The sequence below is a fragment of the Akebia trifoliata genome, chromosome 4 (assembly GCF_017979445.1).
Source record: "Akebia trifoliata isolate Shusen 1 chromosome 4, ASM1797944v1, whole genome shotgun sequence".
In the NCBI taxonomy this organism is placed as follows: domain Eukaryota; kingdom Viridiplantae; phylum Streptophyta; class Magnoliopsida; order Ranunculales; family Lardizabalaceae; genus Akebia; species Akebia trifoliata.
This window is the reverse complement of record NC_141378.1, coordinates 20743436-20750981: the sequence shown is the minus strand read 5'-3', so window position 1 is coordinate 20750981 and position 7546 is coordinate 20743436. Positions and strand designations below refer to the sequence as shown.

The window sequence follows — 7546 nt, the reverse complement described above, 5'->3', positions numbered from 1 at the left end:
TTTGAGTTGAAAATAAAATTTGACAATGAAAAATTCAACCCCTTTGTTCATCGAATTTTATGAAATTTGATGGCCAGGGCCGTTACATTTGGGCTTTTTTCACATTGTGAACAGAAAGTTGTTTAGGCACAAGCCAAGGTTTAAATTAAGTATTTCTGGGTGTTGATTGCATACTTGGATGTTGATTTCTATTTTCAAAGGGTGTTCAAAAGAAAAACGTATTTTCACTAGATAGATAACATATGTAAAAGACTAGTGAATAGACCTCCCGTTGTTGTTTTGAACTCCCTAGTAGTGGTATGAGACACCTTGGAGAACAACATCACTCTTGACATTCACGAAACTCCTCTTTCCTTTTATGATGATCAAACCCTTGTTTGAAAAGGCAGTCTTTGTAGAGCGGAGATCTTTTGAGGTTCACACGATAGGGTAGGACCATTTTCGATCAAAGGCACTAATAGATCTTCCATCTCCTTGGTTTCCCTTTTCTAGAGGATTAGGGTTGGAGTTGGTTTAGTTATGGATTTAAAGAGTCACCACTATTCAAGGGTGTGAACAGTCACCCATAGATTTGAATGACTTTCAATTTGGTCATCGGATCATAGGTTTAATGTAAGTGGTTCGAATGAGAAAGGAGAAGGTGTTAGGTACCCTAATCACCCTTCCTAAAAACGAATGCTTCTTTTGTGTTTTTCTTTGAAAAATTAGTTTTTGTGGGATTATTGATTGGTTGATCAAAGCCTTGCACATGGTTAAGGTATAAAAATTAGGCTATTAATATATAATTTTGGTGGTAAAGTTGATTGGGATTTAAAGAAGGGATCTTGATGGATGGTTTTAGGTTAGGGATTTGAAACGGATAGCCTTTGGATGTATCTTTTGGTCTTTTTGAGTACACAATGTAGAGGGAAGTAGTAGAGGGCACTCCAAACATATTAAGCGCCATTTTTTATTTTTTCTATTGAGTTTTGAGAATCAAGTAAATATTTTTTATCTAAATTTTATACCTATAAGTTAGATGGAGATCAGACTACACTTCATACTAAGGAGTTTTTGGGAAGATTCGTGGATAGAGTTTCGACTATGTGGGAGGTCGAGATGGTCTTTGGGTTGGTAATTTAGAAATCTGGAAGGGTTGGGTAGAACACTAGGATGGTTGGATGGAAATTGGGAATACTTAACCCCATTACTTTCTACAACTTCATTCTAAGTACTTGAGGATTAAAAATCATTTGGTAGGTACCACATAGGTGCCCCAATGTACTCGCAGTGGAAGAGAGTCTGTTCACTATGTGAAAAAAGTCCATATTTGACGGTCTTAGCCCATCAAATTTTGAGAAATTTGACGGACCATTCTGTCAAATATGCCCATCAAATATTTTCTTGTAGAATTTTTTTTTTTGACGGCCCTGAACTATCAAATTATTGGAGAAAATAAGCTTAAAAAAAACAAAAAAAAATCTGTCGAATATGGAAGTTTAACAAACAATAAGGTAGTCCTCTAATTCACCAATCACAATAAACGAAATAGTAATAAAAAAATCAATTGTTTTTCTGGATTTATAATAAAAGAAATTTATTTTTCTGAATTTATAATTTAAAAAAACGGATCATTACATTCATCACAAATATTCTTTCAATAATTTGGTACAAAAAAGGTACTAAAATACAAGATTAATCAAAAATAAAAGAAGTGGATCACGGCATGTTTGCTTTCCCTTTGACACAAACACCACTCTTTATCTTTTAGAGATACATTCATATGTAGTTAGGAAGGTACACGTGTATCACCCGTAGTCTGCTTCTTCCGTATTGAAGCACCCACTACAATACGTTCCATCAATGGACCAAACCATGTTTGCACCGGTCCTTTAGGGTACATGAAGGTCATGGAACTGAAAGAGTCATCTGGTGGATACTTATCAAAGGAAGGATCAATGTGATGTGAGGAACCCAAGGGGAAGCCAAGTGTTCCATCCTGGTGTGGTGGAGGAAACTTCTCACTTTTGCTCTTTGCATTTCCATGTGTAATTAGACGTTGTCACCTCTGAGAAAGATAGTAAATACATTGAACAAACTTAAAATTTATAGAATAACTTCATTAAATATAGCATAATCAAGAAAAAAAAAAAACCCATCAGTTATACAGACATTTACATTTATTTTGAAGATAACAAAATGGATTTCAAATAACAGTTTGTTACTTTGATTTCTATTAAGTTCAAAATTTAAAATTCATTTTGAAAAGCTCTTATTTTTATCCCCTCTATTATTTCTTTGGAACAAAAGGAAAACTATAACCAATCAATGAAATGTTGGTTGTTCAGAATATGTCATGTAGTATTTTTCTGTAATCGAAACCTACTCATCAAACCAAAAAAAAAAAAAATTGATAATTAAAGGATTCTTATCTGGCATACATCAAGATTGGGTTGAAGCTCTGCATTCACTTTGGGAGTAGGAAATGCCCTTGTAGCTTGATCACGCGAGTGACTTTTCTTCACACCAACACCATTGGCTTTGTCACCATCTGCTCTCACCTACACAGCCACAAGCCCACAACTATGATTTGGGTTACCAGCATGAATAAAGTATGAGCAAGAGACCTATATATAAATACAACTAATATCTCATCAAATGGTTGACATGGAATTTAAGGCCTCCCTGCATGGAAGCTTTAGAAATTTTTTTAGTTAAAATGTAATTTTTACTATTTTAGAAATTATTAAGAAAGCTACTAGTATTGGAATATAGGCAAATAATGTAAATTTAGTCACCCACAGACCTTCTAACTTCTTCATCCCGTAGTTTAGCGTCCATTTCCTTGCTTGGAGGATATTGTGGGAGGCTTGAGGGCTCACATGCATATGGTTTGGTTGTGAAGAACTACAAAACAGAAAACAAGCAATCATGGAAACCATCTTGCACAATACATTGGAAAATATGAAGGGAATTGTAGAAAGACTATCGACTCACACCGAAAAGACCTCATGAAACCAAACCAACAGCTTAACAGAAATTGAGTGGCCATGTTATTGGAAAAAGATAACCAAACAGAGCAATAAGTTGCAACAGTGCTCATGAGCCATCAAACCTCAGCTTGAAAGAAATCAAAACATACAAAAATTGAGTCTTGAGAAGTCGATCCCAACTTCTTCATTTCATGTTTCCTATAAGAATAGTAAACTTGTAAGAAATAATCATCACCATATCCATCTCTTCTTCTCTATTTTTCTTACTCATAATCATCTCACTTAACTCCTTTGCCTTCTTCCTCAGTGTCTCACCTTCCTTGTCTATCACCACCTCATTAATCACCTTTGCCACCTCATCTCTTACAATCCTCTCTTCACCAGTACCATTATTATGCTTCTCTCTCTTTACCTTGAGGGAGGGAGGGGAAAATTTGTGCGCAAAATTTACCTCTATTTCGTGGGCCTGTGGCCGTCAAATATGTGTTTTTAAAATTCGTCGGGCCAAGCCCAACAAATTTTTTCTTCAATTTTCACGATTTTCATGTAGTGGCTGTTGGTGAATCTAACACTAATGAGAAGAGTCAACCAAAGGTACTTCAACTAAAAAAAATGGCCTATTAATGGTTTAAACCATTTTAGAGAATGAAAGTTGAAAATACTATAATGGAAAGTGGGAACTGAAATGGAGCAAGACCAGGCACTTAGGATTGAGTGAACGTAAAATGAAAGTAATTTCTAAGAAATTACTTTGCAGATCTGCGAGGATTTGTGATGTTTGCTATGGCTCCACCTCCCTCAGCCTCAGTAGCTTCCTCAGAAAAAATCGTATCGAGAAAACAAGAATTATGCACCCACTGTTCTCTATTCTTAAGTAATCCACAAAAACTAGAAAAATTAATCAAAACAAACTGATTGTCACCCTGTAATGGCTTTTATTGTAAATCCAGCTCAATCAAATAACCTAGGAATAAAACATGAATTGGGCAAAACGTGCACCAAATTACACTTTTAAAGAACCCCTTCAAGAAATTGATATCTTCAAGCTTGTGTAATCAATTAAAACCAATTCTAATAATCAAACAAACATTCAATCAGGAAAAAACAAATCAAACAAGAAGAACAGAACAACAATCAAATTCAATCAACAAATGGGATTAACAAACAATCAAGTAAAGAAAAACAAACATGTGCATTTGATTGATGGGTGATCATCCGACATGAAACATATTGATATTGATATAATGTTTGAATGATGTGTTTTAATCTTTTATTAGGGTGAGATAAATAACTTAAGAAATTGGAGCGTAAGAAGTAAAAGTTGGAGTACCAATAGTACCTCTCTTGAACATAATTAAATTTAGGGAAATTTATTCTTACCCTTATAAAATTGGTGAAATTAGTGATAACCCCCCCCCCCCCCCCCCCCCTCATGCAAAATGCAAGGTAGAGTTTGGATTTTTTCCATTATCAAACTTGTTGAAGCTAGGGTTATTGTTGGATTCTTATTGTGATTGTTATGGCTCTATTCATTAGAGTCATTGTTTCGAAAACCTACCATTAAAGTTTTAATTTCAATTTTGATTTTTGGTTAAATCAAGCTAAAGATTATATATTTCATGCAATGAGTGGAAATTTGGACTCTCTGGTGAGCTTTTTATTAATTTATTTATTTTATTTTTACTATTTGAACATCAAGACTCAAGTTTTTGCGGAAAAAATAAGCCAAAAAATCGTTTTCATTTTTTACTACATGAGGGGGTAGAACTAATATTCATATTTACCAAAGGGGGGTATTACTAAATTCATTTTTTTCATTGTTTCATCTTTTTCTCTCTATCTTTTATTTTGATTTTGATTTTTTTTTTTTTGTTTCTGTGTTTTCCATGTGAAGATTCTAAGCATAGGGAGTCAAAGAATGCCTTTAGGTTGAGATGAAAACGATGAGATTGAGATGAACACGATGAAATTATGTTGAAAAGTATAAAATTTGGTTGATAATGAAAAAAACGAGTTGAAAATGATGAGATTTTGCTTCAAAACAATAACATTTAGGTTTAAATCGATGAGAAATAGGACTGAGAACAATTAGGGTTCTCATGGCTATCGTTTTTAGAGCAATTAGATCAAACACATTTAGGTTGTTTAAATCAAAGGACATTTTTCGTAATTTCAACACATGATAGTATTTTAGATATTTTATCATCTCTGTTAAGAGACTGATGTATTCATTAAAGGTTTGATCGGGTTAACGGAAGTCAAGGGACGCAGACCTCATTTTTCATTTCACAGGGAGTATCATTAATTTTGCCAATTTTATAAGGGGGTAAGACTAAATTTCCCTTAAACCACATCAGTATGGGAAAAAAAAAAAAAAAACTAATACTTTGGAACTATAAGTCCCGATGATTTTGACAAGACTCACCCATCAGTCGATAAATTCTCTAAATTAAAAATAATTCTTTGAACAAACAAAGTTGAATCAATGCGATGAATTGTATAAACTTTGAGTAAAATCAAACTTTAAGTTATTTAGATTTGATGTCGGTGATTTCCCAACCTCTCTACAAGTGGTTTTAAGATTGTTAATCGGCAATGACTTAACAAAAGATGAACAAAAGGAAATATTACTCCATTGAGAGGGGAAAGGTTAACTAGAAAAGGAGTGTGCTCCATTTCCCTTTAGAATATTTCTTTTTTCTTTTTTACTAGCCTTGTATTTTACCGAAATACCCTCCCCACTCATATTTGTTATCACATTAAACCACATATTTGCCTCCATTATTTTCTTAAATATTGAATTACTTTATATCTTCCTTATTTGTATTCATGTTGGGGAGGGGGGAGGGATTATATTGTTAATCCAATCCAATTACCAACAAATTGTACTGCATGGGAGACCATTCACACGTAAATGAAATTCATTTTGATATTCCAAGCCTATGGAAATCACTTGTTATTGAAGGATATCTTCAGCATTTCTGGCTCGTTTTCAAGTATTTGTGTTCTGACAGTGTTAATAACATATTCACATGGTGAGTTATGTTGGACTCGCATTGAAATGAAGGCAATTCGTGAAGCCCTCTGTTAGGCAAATAGCAAAGTCGAAATTTTTTCTTGCTGTGCTCATCACATCAGATTCACTTTATTCTATACTTGGAGGTTTCTTGGAAGTATATGGAGCTTGTTAAAGAAGTATAGATCATTGGATCGAAGTTTTCCTCTTGCTCCTTTAAATTTCAGTGGCGAGAAACTAACAGGGCAGCAGTTTTTTTAGCGAAATTAGGCACTTTCAGTGATGGTTTTTATGTAATTGAGAGTATTTCTAATATATCTCAAGAATTATTGAAAATTTTGGAGGATGATGTTTGCTGTAATTATTCTCGGTGATTCATAGTAAGGAAGGGTCCCTTTAGCCCCAGCTTATCAATCAAAAAAACATATTCACATGGTAAACATTGCAAATAGAAATCTAATGAAGGAATCCATGAAAATAATTTTTAGTCCTATTTTCATTTGTTCGTTGGTACCCATTTTTTTTTTTAGATATATTTTTATAAAGATATTCAAGCTTTAAGATCTCTTTGCTTCAAAACGAATTTCTGAAATGTGAAGAAATTTGATTCATCTTATTATAGAGAATTATCTTACATTTTATAGAGTTTCTATCTTGGTTTCATATTTGCACTAACCAATGCTTTTCTATGATTGTCCAAGTGCCTAGGCTAGGCATGGGGGGTCCCTAATTAGGAAGCAACTAAGTTGAGTGCTAGATTATATCAATTGCTCATTGACACATGGGAGAAGGGTATATGCCTTTGGGTTTTATTTTATTAAAGAGCATTTATTTTAATTTAGTCCTATTTCAAGTTTTCATTTATATAAATGTTATATATATATATATATATATATATATATATATATATAATATATATATATATATATATATATATATATATATATGGGTCCCGTTCAGCACCCTAAGTTTTACCACACACTTTAACAAACGTGTTTTGTCTTATATGGGTTAGAAGTTTTGGAATGGGCTGATTTTTGGTGAGGATGATCTCTATGGTGAGGAGATCATCCTCACCAAAAATCAGCTCATTCCAAAACTTCTAACCCCATCAAAAATGGTTTACAAAAAATGGACGGTCCACGATTTTTCAACGTGTAAACATGAGGCTAAACATTTCGGAATGGGCTGATTTTTGGGGAGAATGATCTTCTAATCATAGAGATCATCCTCACCAAAAATCAGCCCATTCAAAAACTTCTAACCCATGTAAGACAAAAAACGTTTGTTAAAGTGTGTGGTAAAACTTAGGGTGCTGAACATTTCCCTATATATATATATATATATATAATATATATATATATAAATGAAATTTTGAAATAGGATATTAAAACTTTATGTTAGATTTGCTTCAAAAATATATTTCTTACGCACAAAAATATTAATTAAGCATATATAGACGATTATTGGACTTCTTATAGGGCTTTAATATTTTTATATTTTAACTTCCTTAGTCTATCATTGACAAAGTAGGTAAGCATCAAGAAACTGATAAAAA

General features: G+C 33.1%; 1 long non-coding RNA gene across 2 annotated transcripts; it reads right to left on the bottom strand.

Annotated features, from left to right (window-relative positions):
- Positions 1–1596: 1596 nt before the first annotated feature.
- On the bottom strand, positions 1597–3865 carry LOC147404417 (uncharacterized). Of its 2 annotated transcripts, XR_015177217.1 has the most exons (3): positions 2977–3840; positions 2421–2886; positions 1597–2047 (listed from the first exon to the last, which is right to left on the bottom strand). It is a non-coding gene; the product is annotated as an uncharacterized LOC147404417 (long non-coding RNA). The 2 variants fall into 2 exon arrangements; XR_015177216.1 differs by having other exon boundaries at positions 2421–3865.
- Positions 3866–7546: the final 3681 nt, after the last annotated feature.